Consider the following 20,472-nt stretch of genomic DNA (forward strand, 5'->3'; position numbering starts at 1 on the left):
TGAGAGCGCTGACTGAGAGCTGCAGTGCACTGCCGCTGCTGAGGATACAGTTAGTCTGGAAGTTTTCCCACTAACTTTATGTACATAAAGGATGCGACTCCCGTTTTGAACGGTGGAGTATCAGAGGTCTGTTTACTCGTGGAGCATATTATTACGAGTATGGAGTAGCTGGCAGCATCAATCAGGAATGATGCTGCTGAGAACGTTTATGTAGATGTTTCATTTTCTTCCTTTTTAGTTTTCTTCCTCGTATTTCTCTTTTACAAAACGCCTAATATTCTGAGGGTGTAACAACAACAACATCTGCACCACCCGTCATCTCCCTGCAGATGCACATGCACAGCTGCAGCAGGATACACGCACACGCAAATACTGGATATATATAGACAAACACAACATCCACCTGCAGTTCTCCGTCTCTGCCAACTTGGATTCTCTCCAACAGTCCAGCAATTCAAAGAGCAAGTCTTCTAAACAAACTTACAAACTATACATCCTACTCTGTATTCTGAGCCCATCAAAGATGTATGGTGCATTATTGCTAATGGTTTGTTGGGACCTGCTGAAGATGGATGGATGGTCATGCTGAAGCATAGTGAGGATGAATGGATAGCTTTTCTGCGGTGCGGAGAGGAGGGATAGGTGGTCAGACTATACGCCACAGCATCAAGGAAAGGGCTTAGGATGGATGACTCACCTTCTCTGTCTTTGTGGACTTAAGGACAGGGAGGATAAACATATTTGGAGAGCTTCCAAAAGACTGGCACCTATTGCCTTTGGACTCAAAGGCAAGTGACGACAACTACTGTATTTTAAACCAGCTCTGTGACCTGTGGTCGTCTTTCACACTCTGTCGCCGGTCAGCTCCTCGGAAATGATGTTCTGGGCTTTGCTTGGTTTCTGATCATTACCGGGTTTCTCATAAAAGCTAAAGGAAACGTTTTACCGAGATTATAGAGATGGACTGTGACGATCAGAATATGTGGGATGTGCATCAGAGAGAATGAGAGAAACAGAAAGAAAACCCTCTTTAATCACATTTAACTGTTAAACTCTGAATGCATTAGAGAGTTTCATTAGTTTGATTTGATTCTTAGTGATTTATTTTATCCAGAGCTGTTGTCACAGCAACAAGTCCTTAAGCTCAAACCTGCTAAACTGCAGCTTATTGAGTTGGATCATTGTCAAGAGTTTCCAGCACATACTAATCTCAGATATGACTTCTTCAACAGAGAAATGTTGATATAATCATGATTGTGGATGACATGATTAATTTAACCTATTTAAGAGCCAAGTATTATTGTGACAACACTGCCAATACAATGAAGTCAAATTTGTACACTTAAAGGAAAAGTTTAACTTTTCGGAAAATCCTCTTATTTGCAGACGTGAGTTAAAGTACTGCAGTACTTGTTTTGAAAAATAGTATTTAAAGGTACATTTTTATTATTAATGTCCACCCCTGTTTATTTGCCTGTTGATGCCACTCTCATAGGTTAAATATGAATCTGGTAGCTGGCTAACTTAGCTTAGCATAGAGACTGAAAACAGCTAGCCCGGCTCCAAACAAAGGTAACAACATGTAAATCATGAATTTAATTGATTTAATCTGATTTATGAAAGAGGTTTTTATTCAATGAGACACTGTAGATTCTTCGGGTTAAAACTGCCATAGTGCCGTACAATCATATCAGCAGCTTTGTGTCCAACATGTTGCGTTCAGGGACACTCGGACATCCAACTTATGACATATCAGTCAAGCAATATTCTTAGAAAATCCATCTGAGGAAGAAAATGATTAGCAAATACAATCTTTGTGAAAAGAGAACAGACAAGACTGACTGACCAAACCGTGTTCCTTTGGGAAGTGTTTAGCAGAAATGTTGTTATGCGCAATTTAAAGCTAATATTAAAATATTGCTGAAATATGGAAAAAAACCAGTATGGTCCTTAATAAGTGTGTGCATTCGGCATTCCCTTTCAGTCCAGGCTGAGATCAGAGAGATGTTTGAATGATTTATGGCGAGATGTTCAAACATTTGCATTGAGTGACTGTTGGTGGTGATGCAGGCAGGCAGTGCAGCAGGTGTACTGTATACAGTGCGAGCTCCCTTTTCAGCAAGATGAAAGAGATGAAAGCTGCCTTCGGCCACCATGTGGATCAATGTGACATCTCTCCAGTGGCTCAACTTACTACAGCAGCCTCTTAGATGTCTTTAATAATCCACAACTTTCTGTTTTCCACTTAAACTGTTAGAAAGAGCAGGTGGCAGCAGCATTAAACAGTCGCTGCGAGTCCTGCTCTAAGTGTTGACACAGCGGGTCACGGCAGGCTCAGCAGCAAGTCGTCTAATCACCAATCCACAAAGCCTGCAACCTTCCTGTTCAATTTGGTGATACAGCACCTCTGGGGGGGTGGGGGGCTGGGGGGCTGGGCGGCGTGCTAGCAGTTGCAATGCAGGTGAATTTGAAAGGCTCAGATTGTTACAAGCTCGGGGGATGGAGTCAGCGCTGAAGAAATAAACGACTTCTATGTGTTTTTAAAGAGCAAATCTGGGATAAGAATTCCTCCTGTAGTGTTTATGATCTCTGCGGCGCTTACACGGCCTCTGTGCTTCAGAGCAACACAATTACACTGTGTTTGGTGTGAGTACAGGAGCGCCAGGCTGACGCACCTCCGCCGGTAGCCATTTGTATAATATCTGCAGGGAGCCGCTTCACTGGATCTGAGCTACTGGGGTGGGGTGGGGGGGGGGAGTGCCAAATCATTAAGTTATTTAATAGTTCATTGAGTCTCTACAGTTGGGTGGTAATTAAACAACATTCGATCAATGTGAGGAGGGAGAGGCAGTGGATGACATTAAGTAGATGAGATGGTCTTAACCCCTGCAAACTGCTAGGATCAACTGATTGGCAATTAATGTTCTCACCAGCTGCCACTGATGAAAGCTGCTGAAGTGACTTTGAAAGCTCAAACTTTCCGACAATACTGACCGGGGGGGCTGGAGTGGGGGGTGTAAATACACTCACATCAGACCTCAGTGTGACTCATGTTCTTTTCTTTTGTCGGACTCACTACGACAATTACAAGTATTTATTCCTCTTCACTGCGTATTTAAAAAGCAGTAGTTTGTTTTGTTGTGCAGCGACTCGTTGCATCTTCTTATCACGCCATTAAAAACCTCCAGCACCTAAACACTCGGCCTCTCACTTGTTGCTTCTTGAATAATCTGATTACAATTCTGCACACAGTTCAATCTGTGCAAATTCACTGTAACTGTAAATGGCATGTAAATATTAACTATGTTTATACTGTTTATTACTGACAGGGGATATTTGTTACTTATTTATTTTATTTTAAAAAATATTTTGAATATGGAGGTAATTTTTATTATTATTATTATTATTATTTTTATTATATTTTGTATATGCGGAATGGAGCACTCCAACATAACTAATTAATATAATACTTAATAATACTATCAATAAAGTATTTAGCTCCAAAACTGTATAAATGAAACTCCTCCTCCAAACTGAACAACCACACAGGTCGTTTTCTTTCAACTCTCTGATTCGACCCACAGCCCACAGCGTACCGGACCTCGGTTGTCATGGTTACAATACTAAACACGCGGACTGCACCGACAGCGGCGTACCTACCTTTGTCTCCCTGGTTACTATAATAGCGGTCATGGCTTGGTTAGGTTTAGGAATAGATGGTGATTTGGGTTAAAATAAGTACTTCCTGAACATTAGGAGATCTTTGTTGTCATGGTTACAACATAAACAGCTGGTTTCACATGGGAATCGAACACACCGCTCTCCTGTGTCACAGTCATCCATCACCACCACCTCCTCCTCCTGACGTGGACTTTGTCTCTCTTTATACTACGTCACCGATCTTCCCCCTTTTGCTCCTGTCATCATCACTACGACCACTAGATGTCGCCTAGCAACAAAACGTTACTATGATGTCATAATAACCTGCTGCACAGATGACCCCGTGGGCTCGTTTTTCACAGGAGGACGGTCTTAGTGAGGAATAGTGGCTCAAAGTCGGATTTTAATGCGTTTACATGGACACAACGGATTAACCAACATGTACATTGGTGCCATGTGGTAATTAAATCTTTCTTTCTTTTTTAATCCAAGACGAACGAACACGCCATGATCAAATCTGCTGTGAAGCTCAGCTGATCACAGTTGGTGCAGAGTTAATAAGAACATCCACAGTACAACATGTGTACACTTCCCTCATATAACATTAACAAAATAAAATAATTGGAATTGTGTTTGAAACCACGATGTGAGAGATATTCACACTGAGCCGTCCAACACACACTGAACCTACAGTGACTGCCGGAGCCGGTCTCACTGTAATTATGATGCTGTAGGAGACTGTGAGAGACATAAAGGATTCTGAGCACAGGGTTCGATCCTCAGAAGGGCAGCTGCGGGTATTGATCATAAACAGGGCAGTCCCATGAAAACAGCAGAAAGGTCAAGCCGGCGGGACACTGTCTGCAAAATATGAAAATCTCCAACTTATCTGTGATTATAATCACAGCGTGCCACCTCATCTGTTGCCTGCAGGCAATTAGCATCTGGATGGGAATATGTCAGACGGAGCAAATTAATTTCATAATGAAACATGATACGCAGTGAAATAATTGCTCTCGGAGACATGCAGTAGAGTGACAGAAAGAATTGTGTATCTTGTTTGACTGTTTACTGCGTAGTCATTAGAGGCGCGCTGTCAGGAGAGGCAAGCCAGGCAAATGTTCAGGGCCCCTGATGGCCCCTCATAATGGCAGATTTTTGCAATGACAACTATAAACCCCAGTGACAAACTCAATGCTGTCGGCGAATCACACCTCCTCAGACGGGATGTTCTCAGTCTATACACAGGGAACATTTAACCATCTGCCACTCACAGACATTTGTCAGATATTGTTGAAAAATGAAAACAAAAATAAAATAAACGATTGAAATATTGAAATATGTGAACAAATGTTGAAAAAAAAAGTAGAGAAATTGACCCATTGAAATAATAATTAAATGTGGCGTGTGTGCATGTCATTCCCCCTCTCTCTGCCTCCCCATTTCCTGTCTCTCTCTACTGTGCTATCCAATAAAGGCATAAAAAAAATAATAATAATAATAATAATAATTAAATGAAAATGAGAAATTGAGCAAGAGGCCAGAATAAATCAGGTTGATAAGATCACTGATTCAACTTGGTGTCTGCATATGAGGTGTTTAGGGAATGTCTGTAAATTGTAATGTCTACTGACAGTCAGTACTTGAGGTGTTTAGGGAACATCTGTAAATTGTATTGTTTACTGAGTCTGCATATGAGGTGTGAAGGGAACACTAGTGAATTGTAGTGTCTACTGACAGTCTGCATATGTGGTGTTTAGGGAACATCTGTAAATTTTAGCATCTACTGACAGTTTGCATATGAGGTGTTTAGGGAACATCTGTAAATTTTAGCATCTGCTGACAGTTTGCATATGAGGTGTTTAGGGGACATCCGTAAATTGTAGCTACAGAAAATAACCTGGGTTACACACACCCCAAAGGTCTATGCCTTTGTCCCTTTATAAAACTTCCTCTAAATTCTCTGATCTCCTAAAGACACAGCATTTGCATCTTCACATGACTTCCTCTTCCTCCTCGTCATTCACTTCATTCTTTCCATAGTCTCAAAACGCTGACACACACACGCAATGTTAAAAATGTGTTGCATCAAAGTGTATAAGTTCAGTTTGCTTAATTCCATCATCCCCCAGTGGCTGTGTTTCTCATCGGGAGCAAACGTTACAATGAACAGAACCGACATGAAAGCTCTCAGCTCATAGCAAAGTGCAATTTCTCTTCCCTGCTGTCTGTAAAATATTAACACCAGAACCGGCTTTGATCTTTTTTAACCCCTTAAGTTGAAACTAAGGTTAAATATGGACTTAAAAAAAAAAAAAAGTAGTTAGTTTGGGATGAGGATTTGTTGAGTTTGATCCGAGCGCATTTACACTTCTGTAAAAAATTAAAACTTTCAGCTATGTAGAATTTCATGTGTCTTTGATCTGGTGTGACGCGCGCTTGAAGAACCACTTTCAATTCATGGATTTAAGCAGGTAACACAATGAGATCGCTGACAGATCTGCTGTCCCAACTCTTAAATAATGACAGAGGAAATTAAATAATTAAATAAGAAACATGTATAAAGTATGTTCTGGATAAACTCTTAAGTCAAATCCAAAGAGGAGTTTCACTCTCGCAGTCACTCCTGCCTCCTTGATCTTCTCCTGCCTGGCTGAAAGAAGTCATCTTCTATCAGCTGAAAGAAAACAAGTCACAGATGGCAGACAGTGACTCTAGCCGGAGCTCTCTCTCTCTCTCTCTCTCTCTCTCTCTCTCTCCATCAGCCCCTTTCTTCCCCTGCTCCCTGTATTGTTAGTTGGACTCCTGACCTGCTGGTCCGGCCATTCAGAGCCACTGGGCTGAGAGAAGGTAATCAAGGTGCTGTGTGAAGAAAAGGGACAGCAGAGCGATGAGGAGCCCCGGAGAGAGATGGGAAAAGGCGGATCCTGGCAATCGTAAAGTCAATCTGTGTTCGCTCAAAGGGAGAGAATGAAGTGGGGATCGGGTGGCGGAGGCGGAGGCGGCGGCGGCGGGGCACTCAGTGAGAGAAGAGGATATCACCTCAGGGCGCCCCGCCTCTCCTGCCGCCGCTGAACTCTTTTAATAAACATTTAACATTCACAGGGAGAAAAATCAATACCCACAGGAGGTGACTTCCCCCTGTGTTCCCATGAGCTGCCGCTAACTGCTCCCAACATGTCTGACAGCGTGGGCGTGGGCGGCAGTGTGGAAATGTCAGTGACAGCAGCATCGTGTCCAAGTCACATACACTACAGATTTATTAGAGAACTCACACTCATCTGCCTTTTATGAACCATATAAAGAAAAACTCTTATTATTGTTTTGTTTATGTTTTGCTGGGAAACAAAAAAGAAAAAGAAAAACAGCGCCTGTATATTCAGGTGACATAACACATCCTCCGCCTCAGGCATCAACACAACTGGCATTTATATACCTCTCACCGTGAGGAACAACACACGGTTCACTCCTGTGTTCCCGTCACCGCCGCCTGGGGACGATGATGTCATCACGTGTTTATAACCAGCGACCAGGAAGATGGACATCACCAGGTCTGACTGCACAACGTTCAGAATGAGAGTGACTCAATCTGACCTCAGTGTTTTTAACAAAATCAAGTTTTTAAATCACTTAAAGACATGATACATTATTCTATCTATCTATCTATCTATCTATCTATCTATCTATCTATCTATCTATCTATCTATCTATCTATCTCTTCTCGCCTGCACTCTTGATATTTTGGTGACTCATCATTATGGTGAATGAACCTGAGGTGGGGCAACAGGCTCAGTGGGGGGATGGGGAGATGGGGGGGTGTCAAGCTGCAGCTCCTCCTCAGTATAGAAAATAAAGATGTATCTTTGAGAATGACGCGATGTGGAAACAGCAGGCGTGGCGGAAAGACCTTCTTCATTTCAGCGCACGTGAATAGAAGCACATTTGCTCTCGGCAGCTTCACGCTGGAGATACTGACGGTCTTCAAAGTCTCACTCGCTCATGTCCCTCTCACATCAAGTGCTGCAGACCTTCTATAGGACATCATACACACTGACAGGCTTCACATCTGCACCGCTCCTGATTGCTTACGGTCATTCAGAGCACTTAAGACCACTTGTAAACCTCAGAGTGAGATCGTTTTCTGAGAGCACTATTGAACATCAGTGGGCGCACACACACACACACACACAGGCTCAGTATTAGACGTGCCGTTTTGGACCGTTCAGTCGAAGTAAGGACGTATTCACCCAAACATCCTGAGGCTGAATGCGGCGATGGCTGCTAAATAATAGGTCGAGTTAACTCATTAATTTTTTTCCTTGCGCTGTTGTTTCATATTTTAATTCACGTTCACTCAGAGATGTGCGAAGCGTCGCGGCGGGCCGGATTCCCAGAGAGACGTCAGACTGCTCTGTGGTGCTGGTCCAGGTCTGCTTTGGCTCACAGATCTCATTTACGTAAGCCAAAGAAAGTTATTAGACACCTGACCCCCGGACTAACTCGGGGGCCGAAGGCCAACGTTACCACGGCAACAATCAATGACGCTTGTGCTGAGCAGGAGCACCCAACAACAGCATAATTTGTGGTTTGCTAACATTGTTATGGAGAGAGAGAGAGAGAGAGAGAGGAATGAGACCATTTCTCTTTTTATTGTGACGCTCTTGAATTCTGCCGAGTGAAACGTCCTTGTAGCTGCTGAGTTCTTCCTGAAGACGAACATGTTCTGCCATGTCCCCCCGAGCTATTAAGTTCTGGAGTGGCTGAGTGTGTGTGTGTGTGTGTGTGTGTGTTTACGTCTCTGCTGGATGCACCTTCTCCGTGTGGTCACCAGTAATGGAAAACATATATAATTGATGCTCCCGACGTCAGAGCGTTTATTTCAGCTCGTTCATGGCGAGGTGTGTCAGGTATTCAGGAAGTTCCCTGATGTTTAAGTTCACATAACAACATATCAGCTGGATACTGCAGGATTTTTATTCCTCCGCTCCGGCGACAGTCACGGGCCGGAGACATGTTGTGTTCTGGTTGTCCGTCCGTCCGTCCGTCCGTCCGTCCGTCCGTCCGTCCGTCCGGTTCTTGTGGACGCGATATCTCAGTAACGCGCTGACAGAAGTTCTTCATAGTTGGCACAAACATCCACTAGGACTCGAGGATGAAAAGGTTAGATTTTGGTGGTTAGAGGTCAAAGGTCAAGGTGACCTCATGTTCTTGTGAATGAAATATACCAGGAACACCTGGAGCCAATTTCATCACTTCTGTCGCACTGTGACCTCTCTTTTTTTGACCATAACTGATGTGATGACATTTTATATCCAAAAGGTCGAAAGGTCAACTTCACTGTGACATCATAATGTTCTGCAGAAACGCTTCTGGTCATTTTTCAGTGCTGTAACTCAGGAAGGAGGTGGAGGGAACGACCACGAGGAGGTGATTGCAGTTTTGGATTGATTCGATTGGTTGGAGCTCTCACCCAGTGTGTGGGTATTTTTCTGACATGACAAGAAAGAATCCTTTTATACCTTTTATACTGATCCCTACATCCGGCTATTTCTCCCAACATGCAACACGTGGTTATTTCTCCAGTAGCGTCGACCTTCCTCCATGTCGGCCGAGAGCCGAGGCACCTTCAGATATGAGGCTCTGCCAAACAGGAGCAGCTGGGACGTGTTCACTGTCAGCTACTATTACCAGCCTCACACACACACACACACACACACACACACACACACACACAGAGCTTTATTCTTGCGTGCTTACATTGACATGACTATATATTTTGACTTTATATGAGATGGTTCCTGCAGAAAGGAACAGGATTTTCACTGTCACGTAAATCACCGTCTCCTTTTTTTTGGCATTTTTGTGTGTGTTTGAATATTTCCTTGTGTGTATGTGTTTGTGTGTGTGTGTGTGTGTGTGTGTGTGTGTGTGTGTGTGTGTGTGTGTGTGTGAAAATACCAGAAAGATAGAATACCCCAGCTCAACAGCGCAAGTAGTGTGTGATAAAGCTATTCTATCAGCCAGCGAGTCGGCGGTTATTGCATCCGTTCCGCATCTGTGAGCTCTCTCCTTAAACTCGGCAAAGGAGCTCTTGGAGAGGCCCATTTGCACAGAATTGAATCACTCTTCGGAAACACAGAGTGGCCCGGCCCGAGCGGGATATAAAAAAAAAAATAAAAAATAAAATCTCAAGTTGTTTCACTTCAGTTGGGAACTTGTGCGTGTACTGCCTCACTGTATCATATCCAGGTAGCGTTCGAGAGGCCGCCGCCGAGACAAAGAAGGAGTCGAGCTCATGAATGTTTAATCAACATTTTCAACGTGCAGTCAAAACAAGCCTTTCTGTTCCTCGAGTTGATATCCAGTGCGGATGTGTGGAGGCTGATCTATGTTTAGCCATGCAAATGTGGGGATTAAAACTTCAGGCTAGGCTGGAGAGCGAGAGAAGAGCTCGCTGCTAAATTAGTCATTCCCAGAGAAATGCATGTGTACATGCACGCTCGCAACCGCTGCCCCAACCCAGTCCCAATTCTTCCTCTGCCGGTCTCTGACAGAATGTAATGTAAAATCACTTCAGCAAAATGTTTGATGTCAAGAAATAAACTGCGGATCCACTGAGTTGCCATGTTTTGGATGACAAGCCACCCAGCAGGCTGAGTGATGGCCCGTGGATCTGACAAACATCCGCCGTCCCGGAGACATCGCCCATCCGCTGCAGCATCAATCAGCCTCAGGCTCCGAAACTGCCCCCCCACCCCCACCCCCCCAAAAAAAAGCCCATCCGGGTCTGTTAGTTGATGTGTTTCCCCTCAAAGGTGAGTCATTTGTTCCACACCCAGACACTCTCTAATTGGATTGTAAATCTTTGGTGATGATTAATCATACGACCTGCTTCAGAGGTGCTAATGAGGAGCTATTTTAGCAGGATTACATCACCACAAATCACCTCTGGCAACTCCAAGCTCTGGGTTTTAACCTGTTTTTGGAGCCCCCCCCCCCCCCCAAGAGGAATTAAATTGTCATTTGTTTGTTGAAGGAACGATGAAGGTCCTTATTCCCAAATCTGTGCTCCTCTCTCTCTCTCTCTCTCTCTCTCTCTCTCTCTCTGGGCTCTCTCACCCTTTGGCGTCTCACAGCTCTTCTAAGTGACAGACATTAAGTTAGTCTGTCACCCGAAAATGTTTTGCCATTTGCAGACTCAACAATGCATTACTGGGGGCGCTAAGGATGAGTGTGTTTTTACAGCGTGGCATTTGACTATAAGCACTGTGTAATATTGTGCTGCTCCTTGTCCTTTTTTAGCTCATTACCAGGGTTGTAAAATATCTTTCCGGTCTCAGTTGGAGGATTAAGTTCTAATCACAGATTGTGAAGAAAAAAAAAAAGATGGAGTTGTCGTCTGTGACGTCACCTCGCCGTTTTTCTTTTTTTTCAAGAGGCATTTTGAAGCTTGGATTTGGATTTACCAGCTGACATTTCTTAAAGGCAGAACATCCAAGAACGGGTCTGAGAGAGGAGGCTGCAAGTGAAGAGCAGCAGCCATCCAGCTGATTCTGACACCTGTCAGTCAAGTTTATCAGTCACAAGTGATTAGTTTACAGCCTTTACACGGCGCCATGTTAATTATCATTATAAAATACATCTAGTAGGAAAAGCAATGCTGCTCAGATTCTGTTATTTCCAATCGAACATGAGCCCTGAACACGGTGTGTGTACCCGGATCTCCTGCATCAAAGTCCACCCTGACCATCACTGCGACGTCTGCAGCCGCAAAGAATGTAAAACTCCCTGGATTGGCGAGTCTGTATTTGTGCACGTAGACCTTCAGACGACACGTCAGAACACGCTGTTGGTCATTGATCTCCACGACAACACGTATGAGCGTTTTGTGACCTGCAGAACAACACGTCCCTCTCAAACATAGAAGCGTTTACTGAATGCTTCGGTTCGGTTAAGGCAGAGAAACACCTTGTTTAAGGTCAAAGAAAGATCTTGCTTTGGGATAAAATAACTACATGGTTAAGGTTGGGACCTTTGTCGTCATGGTAACCGTAATAACCGTTTGGTTAAGGGACGACTGGGGTTGAAATAAAGCAACACTGACAATTGGAAGCAGGAAACAAACAGAGGTCTGTCATGTTAAATTCCAGTGTTCAGCGTCGTCTGATCCGTCCGCCGCGACCAGACGAAACCAGAGCAGACACGGAGACGTCCCACGCCTGCTGGCTTTCATTTATTAGCTTTACTAATGCAGCTTCTAAACTTTTATAATGTGAGTTTAAATATCTAAATAAACCTGGAGGTTATAACTGACGTCCCGTCTTCCCTTTACTTCCTCTGCACCGGCAGAGGAAGAACAGTTTGTCTGGATCTGAGCTTGTTTTGTCCTTGTGTCTGTGAATTCGTCCTCCTCGAGGAGGAAACACAAAGCAGCTGTTCAGTGTGCCGGGGTATGTTGCATACTAAAACTGCACTTGCCAGGATCAGGACAGGATCTGTCTGTTGATTAGATATCGGTTTCTCCTCTGGATGTCTTCTGTGAGACGGAGATGCGAAAAGAAGAAGATCCTGAGGATCTGGGTCCTGTGGATTTAGCAGCTGAGGCGGATTGAACGCTCCTCTCCCGCTTATTTGTTCTGTGTTGGGATGTGATCAGGCGCCTAAAGACGCCGAGGCCTGCAACCTGTCTGCAGCTGAAAACGAGACTAGCGAGAGATGATCCCCTGCTACAACACACAGTTCATTCCCGGTTCTGACACAACGCAGGAAATGTGGTAATTTCTCCGGCACAAATGGAAGAAAAAAGAAGTGTCTGTTTCATTCAGAGCGCAGCGGGGTGGGTGTGATCTTCATTTACAGAGGCACTGACACCGACAGCTCCCAGACCTGCACAGAGACTAAATCACCTCCATCATGGCTGCACAGTGTCATGAGAAGCAGATCGTAGACACACACACCGGACAACCGAGGAGCTAATCAGCTTCGACCGTGCTGTCTGGACCTGGTGGTGGCAGAGTCTTTGACAGGTGGGGGGGGGGCAGCTGTTGGCATGTGCCGTCCACCCCATTGATCAGGGCCCGTCTGTGTAGGCAGGGCTGGATAATTCTGTTTAATGTATGAGGAGCAGGGGGGGTGGGGGGTCCAGGCTTGTCACAGTCAGTATGGACCAATCCAAGCGGTCTCATGCTAATGCGGCCTGGCAGGCCCCCCACCCCCCACCCCCCCACCCAGAGGACAGAGCCGGGCTTTAGGGTGCACAGTGGAGGACTCATTCTGCCTGTGCCGATTCGTCAAACAGGAGAGGAGAACTGTATCTCCAGGTGATCCCGAAAACACCCAGACAGTGTGAGAGGGAGAGCACGGGCGAGACAGAGAGGAAACGACGAGAGAGAGAGAGAGAGAGAGAGAGAGTGATCTGAAGATGGGTTGTTAAATGGAAAAACACTAACCGGCTGCTTGGGGAAATTAACATTTATTGTCTCATCAATGGAATCAGCTGTGTGTGTGTGTGTGTGTGTGTGTGTGTGGAACCGTCTCCATCCATTTGTTTGTTTGTCCCTGTGTCAGACACCATTGATTGTGTTTAACTATAAACCTGGGAAAAAATAGTAGCACCCGTCCCGCGCCTGTTCCAGCGTTCGGCGTCAGAATCACAGGAATTAGTAAAATAGTAAAACGACTGTAAACAGTGTGACGCTGTAATTCCAGGTTAAAATGCGTCAAATAAAGTGAAACGGCATCAGTCACGATGAGCAAGAATCACAATCAATCCTTCAGAGTGCCGAGGTTTTCCTCCGAGATACCGAGGGTTTTTCTACAAAGACGAGTGGCGCAGCATCCAGTGGCTGTTGAGATATTTCACTTTGGATCAGAGTGGAGGACTTTGGACTATTTCCACGTGAGCTGCCGTGAAGCGAAGTGAAGCTGTAACTTTGGATTCTTCACCACAGCCTTACAAAAAAACCGCGGCGGAGGGAATAATAAACAGTATAGGCTGCGCTGGCAAAGCTTTAATCAATGCTTATTATTAATGGTTGACTGCTCCGGATAGGAAGAAAAAAGCCAGCTGAGAAGACATTTCACACCTTAATCAGGTAGAAAAATAGCTATTGCAGCACTTATGGCTCTCCCTGCAAATGTGTCACTGCTCATTTTGGGGCGTTTAATCCAGACGGATCGTGGTGCCAGGCTCGTTTCTGTCAGTGAAGGAGGCAACAGTTAGGAGCTCTGTTATATCGTTATAGCATCAGATGTTCCTCTGTCAGTCAGACGTTCGTACACACATACAGACAGTTGTAAATAAGCAGACAGTTGTTTCCTGGTTGAACTTTGACCTTCTGTGCTTTACTGTACCTGTCACGTATTGCACTTTACATGATCTGGCTTGTTTACAACGTTCTGACTGTGGCTTTAAGGCTCCATATTTTCTTCTTCTTCTGTGTTTTTTATTTGCAGTGTTGATCCATAGGAAGATGTATTTGAAGTGTAATGAACCAAAAACCATCTCAGTGTAGTTGACACAATAGAAATATAAAGCAGATTTCAGGTAAAAACACTCAGAGAAACCAAATCCTGTAAAGGTTTGGATGGTGGGTCCAGGTGGGCGGGGCTTGGTGACCGCTGTGTTGTGACATCACAAAGTTCCAGAAGTCCTGACGGCTGGTTTTAAGGCTCAGTTTCTGAATACAGGCTGTGTGCATTTCTCTGTGGACTGAGGCTTTGATACTTTCACAGTATTAATATAGAACCTAGACCTGATCTATAATCACACTACACATGGACAGAGACCTTTACACTGGAGGAGCTTTGATGATTAACTTGGTGTAAGCGTGGCCAAAACGACCAAAATAATAACATAGTTGTAATAATTCAGATCTCGAACAGAAGTGTTAATGATTGTAATCAGCACATTTAGAGAAGAATAATATTAATACGTCTTTTTTTAAGACCATTACACTGAGATAACTTCAATTTATTTGTGATACCAACTTTATTATCTTGTAAAACCACGTTAAATGATTAAATAGGTAAAATATTACGTCCTCGTGTGTGAGATGTCAGTGAATCGGTCTACGGAGGCGTGGCCTTTGGAGCCATCATTGATTCTATAGTGATTCATCACCGGCGTGCAATGAATCTTGGGATATGTTGGGCTGCGAAGGATCGCCTCCGTCAAAGTCTATTTGTTGGCAGTAAAAATACATATGTTTCAATTTAACAGTATCATTATTTATTGATTAAAATGCTTTGAAATGAGTTCAAACAAACGCATACAGCTTGAATTCATATTCAAATCTTTTATTTTGTGCTGTTTGCCCTGATCACTCGCCCTCCCCCGGACTCGCTCCAACAAACTCCCTATAGCACAAGCCCATGTTGTTTTACATTTTATTAATAGCAACATCAGAGTACTAAATGTACAGAGGACGAATCCAATGAGAATCGCATTTACAGTGCTTGCAAATACAGAGCTTAGTAGTACAAGAGTAACCAAATCAAAGTCACCTGGAAATCGAAACGTTTACCAATAACTACAAAAGGAAGAGATGTGGTTCATAAGACACAAAATAAAAGTTATACAACATTTAGCCGTCACAGAGACAGACTGGAGTCCCTTTTGTGGAGGTGTGTGCGTGTGTGTGTGCATGTGTGTGTGTTTGTATATACTATAGTCATAGGTCTTATACAAAAGTTAACAGAGGTACTCATTGATATATTAAACACAAATATAAAAAGTTTAAGAGTCACAAAGTACAAACTCTTCATTGTTATGGCGACAACACAACTCGAGTCAGGTTCTTTCATGGTAGATATGAATTGTGATTGTAAGTCGGCGTCAACGAACAAACCACTGTGTCCCCATGTGAAAAGCCCCACCCCTCCCTCCCAGAAAACAAAAACAAATCCTATACTACTTCCTCACCCCTTAAAATGGACAGTGTATGCATGACATTTCCTTTTTTTAGTTGTTGTTGTTGTTGTTGTTTTTAAATTTTTTTTTCACGTCCTTTTTGATTAATTTTTATGATTTTCGGGAGCGACCGGCCGTGGATCGATGTTTCCCCGTCCTCCCAGATTTCCTCGCAGTGTCACTCACGTCGTGCCCTACGCTGGGTTCTGAAGGCGTCGCACAGAGTCCGAGGTCCTCCGTGCAAATCAAATGCCGCTACGGCAGATTTGGGTCACACAGCTAGTCTCCATCTAGCAGAGGGATTATGGGAGATTTGAGATGTTGCAAAGTGTCGTTTTTCTTCTTCTTCTTCTTCTTCTTGTTTTTTGTTGTTTTTTTTCAAGTCTTTGACTGTATTGATAAGCACTGACAGTGCCTTAGCTCTTGTGAATAGAAAAGTAAAAACATGACCCGAGAGGAGAGTCGGAGCCCTCCGCTTTAGATACAGTAAGCGCACAGTACGTGATTTTTCTGGAACGATGAGGAGAAGCAGAGCGAGGAGCTACAGTTTTCTGATGGCTTAAAAAAAAAAAATGGATTCAGTTAGATACATATCCGTCTGTGAAGATAAACCTTGTCCTTTCCTCCTGAGTTTAACTTTTCATTAGCAAATCAAATATTTTCCTCTTCCTGCTGAGTCTCACTCTGCTGTTTGAGCAACCTGCTGTAGTCTTCTTTTTTTTCTTTCAAATTAATATCACGACCACGTTAGCATCAATGCCAGCTGTGAAACATGTTTCTAGGCTACAAACACCCTAAGGCCATGATTACACACAGTCGACACATTGACCCCTCCTCCCCCCGTCACGTAAATGCTTCCGATGAGATGGAAAAAGAAAAGAAAACAAACCTTGGCCTTGGAGGGATGTTGAGCCAGCATCTAATTCAAACAACACATATGTCAATAAGTTCCACTCTGTATGTCTGACATGCAAACAGGAATCTCAGTCCCTGCGAACGAGCGCGCGGCGCATCCTTCGTCGTGACAGGAAGAGCCTTCGCTGATTGATAGCTTGTTTGTGCTGAAGGGAGCGTAGGTTTTTGGCGGGTTGCTGAAGAGACAGAAACGGGGAGCCGCAAAATATTCATTTTGTTGTGAAAAAGGCATGTCAAGTCTTTGGTGCAAGCCCCCCCCACCCCCACCCTACCCCTGCTCCTACCACCACCAACACACCCCACAATACCCCCCCCCCTTGCCTTTTCCTGTGTAATGTTTCCTGAATCGAATGTGACCAGCGCAGTGGAATCATTTTCCTCCCTCTTCGCTACAACACTCAGCTATCCTGAAATATAAACTGAAAAGGCAAGAAAGCAGTAAAGGCATTTCCTCACACATCAGTTTGATTTCAGACGGAGGTAAAAGGAAGAAGGCTGATCTACGCCGATGTTTCCTAATATATATCATGGCTGCAGGTTACATTTTTCCTTGTCTAAACATCCTTCAGGAGTGCATCGCTTTTAGCAAGCAGCGCCCTGTGGTTTTTATTGAGTGCCGCTAACAATGCAAACAAGCTCTTCAAGGCTAACTGAAGTAAAAGCCTTGAAGCCTTTTTCCCCCCTTTACAGCAGGAAACACAGAGTGAAATTCAAAATGTCACCGTTTCCCTTCATTGAATGATGCGATTCTGTAGGTTTTTAAAGAATCAGAAATCAGTCTCACGCAATCATTTATCAGGTAAAGAAGAAAAAGAGAAGGGTTTTCAATGGGGCTCACACTGATATTTTACAACGACCAGGTTCAGTGTTATCGGTGCAGAAACACAAGAACCTTCTTTTGATGAAACGCCGGACAGAAGTTCAAAGACCCGGCGTCGTCACAGACGGACAGCGGCCCCAGGTTCCTGAAGGTTCAGGGTGACGGAGGGAAACTCACACGGTCTCCACTGTGAAAGCTTCGAGGATAATTCAGGTTTAGCTGTTTTTTAATACTATTCAGTATTGATTGATCGTACGCCTGGACCTTGCTGAGGGCTGCACTGCACACGCTCCCGGCGGTAAACACGCGGACTGTTTCCCGTGTTCGCCATCTTGGTTTCAAATGAGTTTGTTTACATCAGGTCAGCTGCAGGCGACGTGCAGTGACAGCAACTCTCCTGATAACAGAAACTTTTCCAACAGACAAAATATGTTGTCATGGATACGGCGAGTCCAGCCCATGTTCGTTTACATTTTGGAAATATCAAGTGTAGTGAATGATGCAGTGACGCTACCACTGATCCCTGACTGAGGAGCATCTTCTTCTTCTTCTTCTTCTTCTTCTTCTCTGGTTTACTCAGCAGGTTCATGGAGGTTTATCTGCAGCTGTGTTTTCATGTCTGTGCCTTCAGGCGATGATTTGTCCAATGATCGTATTGATCCGATTTGGTTTGCAGATAAGTTTGAGTGTTTTTGATGCGACACGTGAATAAATGTGTCCAGCGATAAAAGACATGAGGTTTAGCTCATGTAATAATTATTCAGATACTTCAGCCTACTGCTGCTAACGCGGCTACAGTCTAAATAAACCTGAATTATCCCTTAAAAACTTTGATCAGTGAAAACAGCGAGTGGCTTCTCACATCTTGGCATTTAAAAAAAAAAAAAAAAAAAATCAGCTTCACATCCCATCTTCCCTTTCACACTCCTTTCTTTAGACGTCTTCTCCTCATTATTTCATGACGCTCATAAATGCTAATATCGGTTTCTCGCGGTCGTTAACAGTGAAAGTGAAAATAAATAACAAAAATAAAAATCCTCCAACATGTTCCGGGGCAGTTGTAGCACAAATGAGAGACATGAAAGATGAATGCAACCCAGTGTGTAGATCAAGTTTAGTTGGTTTCTTGGCAGCTACTGTTGGCGATGGAACGCTGTAGATTTTTAGAGTTCGTGTGGAAATGATGTTTAAAGAACCGCAGGTCGTTGGTTTCCCAGCCAACCAATGAACATACAGCAGAGCCCATCATGTGATCGCGGCTCCTCGTCGACCCGCTCAGCATCTGTTTCCTTCAGACAATACCGCCTGGAAATCTGAACTATTGCAGCGTCTACTGAAGTATTATACTGGTTAGCTAAAGATATAATACAAGTACTGCTTGAAAGTGCAGGTAGGAAGCTTGGCACAAGGTTAGTTTTGTGTTTTTGAAAGAAATACCGTAGTTACACATGTAAACAAAGACACTATCCCCGACCTAGCTGAAACCTCCCCAAAAATGGGAAAAGGTCTTGAAAAATAGAACACACCTGTACACAAATAGAAGCAAATATATAGAAAATACATTTACACGTGTATAATATACAGTAAGTTTTTGTAACCCTCTGACTAGTAAGATAACACTCTTCATTCAAAAAAATATATGTTATGTCAAAGAAGTAACTCCGCAGCCTGACGCGCACGAGAGGCTGGACTGGTATGGGTCATTCATGAGAGTTGGTTTTCATGTTGTGAATGGGCAAAAAGCAGGTTTTTTTTTTGTTTTTGTTTTTTTGTTTTTTTTGCACCACAGTGTTTTATCCTGGGCCGTCTTGGCGCCTCCTGAATGGCTCACATTTATAGATGCGGGTCTCAGCGGGACAACCTGTTTCCTTCCGTCCTCTTAAGGAAGCGAGTACGAGCCTTTTAAAACAAAATAAACCCCCCACTTAAGTGAATCGCCGGAGCTCTGCTGTCGACACGCAATAAAACTCCACCTTTTTTAATCTGTACATATTGCTGTCTGCAGCCAGAAACATTTACAATTACAGAATTGTATTTTGTGCTTTTGTACAAACCCACAGCACAATAAAAGGTAGATTCAGAGGCGGCTTCCTCAAAAGCTTCGTAGCACAAAGGTAATCTGTCTCTCAGAGCTTGAGGTTGATAATAAAGTTATTGGTGCAAGAAAGCTCTCGGGAGAGCTTTACCTTCCTCCCTGACCACGGAGGTCCCTCACCTTGACTTAAGAGATAGTTTAAACCAATTTGGCAGCGGCTGACTGGCTTATCATAATCCCCTTACTTCAACAATACACTGACGGAGTGTTTTTCGCTATTTGAAAGAACGAAATTAAAGTTTCTCACAGGTACGTTTCGTCTTTTCGCTCGGCTTCCTTTACCCCTCTCCCACCCACCCCTCCAACAACACTCGCTGAAATGCCGTTACGCTCGGAGTATTGAGTGGATGTGGCTCTGGAGAGAGTTGGCTAACCCATTATCACACATTCAGTGAGGGGGAATTCCTCCCCGCTTACGTCCTGCATTTAAAAACACACGACGCCGATGGCGTCACAGCTCCATCCTCTTCAGGATCGGCCTGAAAAACCTCCACGCTCTTGCTCTTCTTGACTTCCTGACTCTGAATTCAGACTTTTAGGTTTCAAAAATAATTAGTGAAGAGTGAGCCGATCTTGCGAGACGTGTGCAGGGATTCATTCGTACAATCTCTTTCCTATCTATGCAAATCATCACGTGAATTATTTCAATGTGAAAGCTCCAATTTTGAATCTGTCGGTGTTGCAGCTCGGACGTGAATCCGTGACCAGTCATTAGGATTGATCCCGAGCAGCTGCTGAGGCCGAGACCAACACATAGTGCGCAAAAGAGCTCGACAGACCTGAGGCAGTGTGAGTGTCCTGTCCAGCTCCTCGCAGCCTGTCGGCGCCGTCCTCTCTCCACCTGTACGTGAGTTTGCCGCCGTGGGATTCAGTGGAGTGATGAGTAATTTCCTGTTAAAACCCAAATCATTTTTAAAATCTCTTACAATAAGCATTTGGAGCAGGCGTTGGTTTGTCTTGCACCAGGTGTATTCAGATTTCTCTTTTCTCTGTGATCGTCTCAGCTCAGGTGTGGAGTGTTTAATTAACAGCGGTGAATCCCACCTCTACTGTTCCGGGCTGTGGCAGAAT

This window comes from Seriola dumerili, unplaced genomic scaffold, assembly GCF_002260705.1.
Source record: "Seriola dumerili isolate Sdu_G_001 unplaced genomic scaffold, Sdu_1.0 BDQW01000801.1, whole genome shotgun sequence".
Classification (NCBI taxonomy): domain Eukaryota; kingdom Metazoa; phylum Chordata; class Actinopteri; order Carangiformes; family Carangidae; genus Seriola; species Seriola dumerili.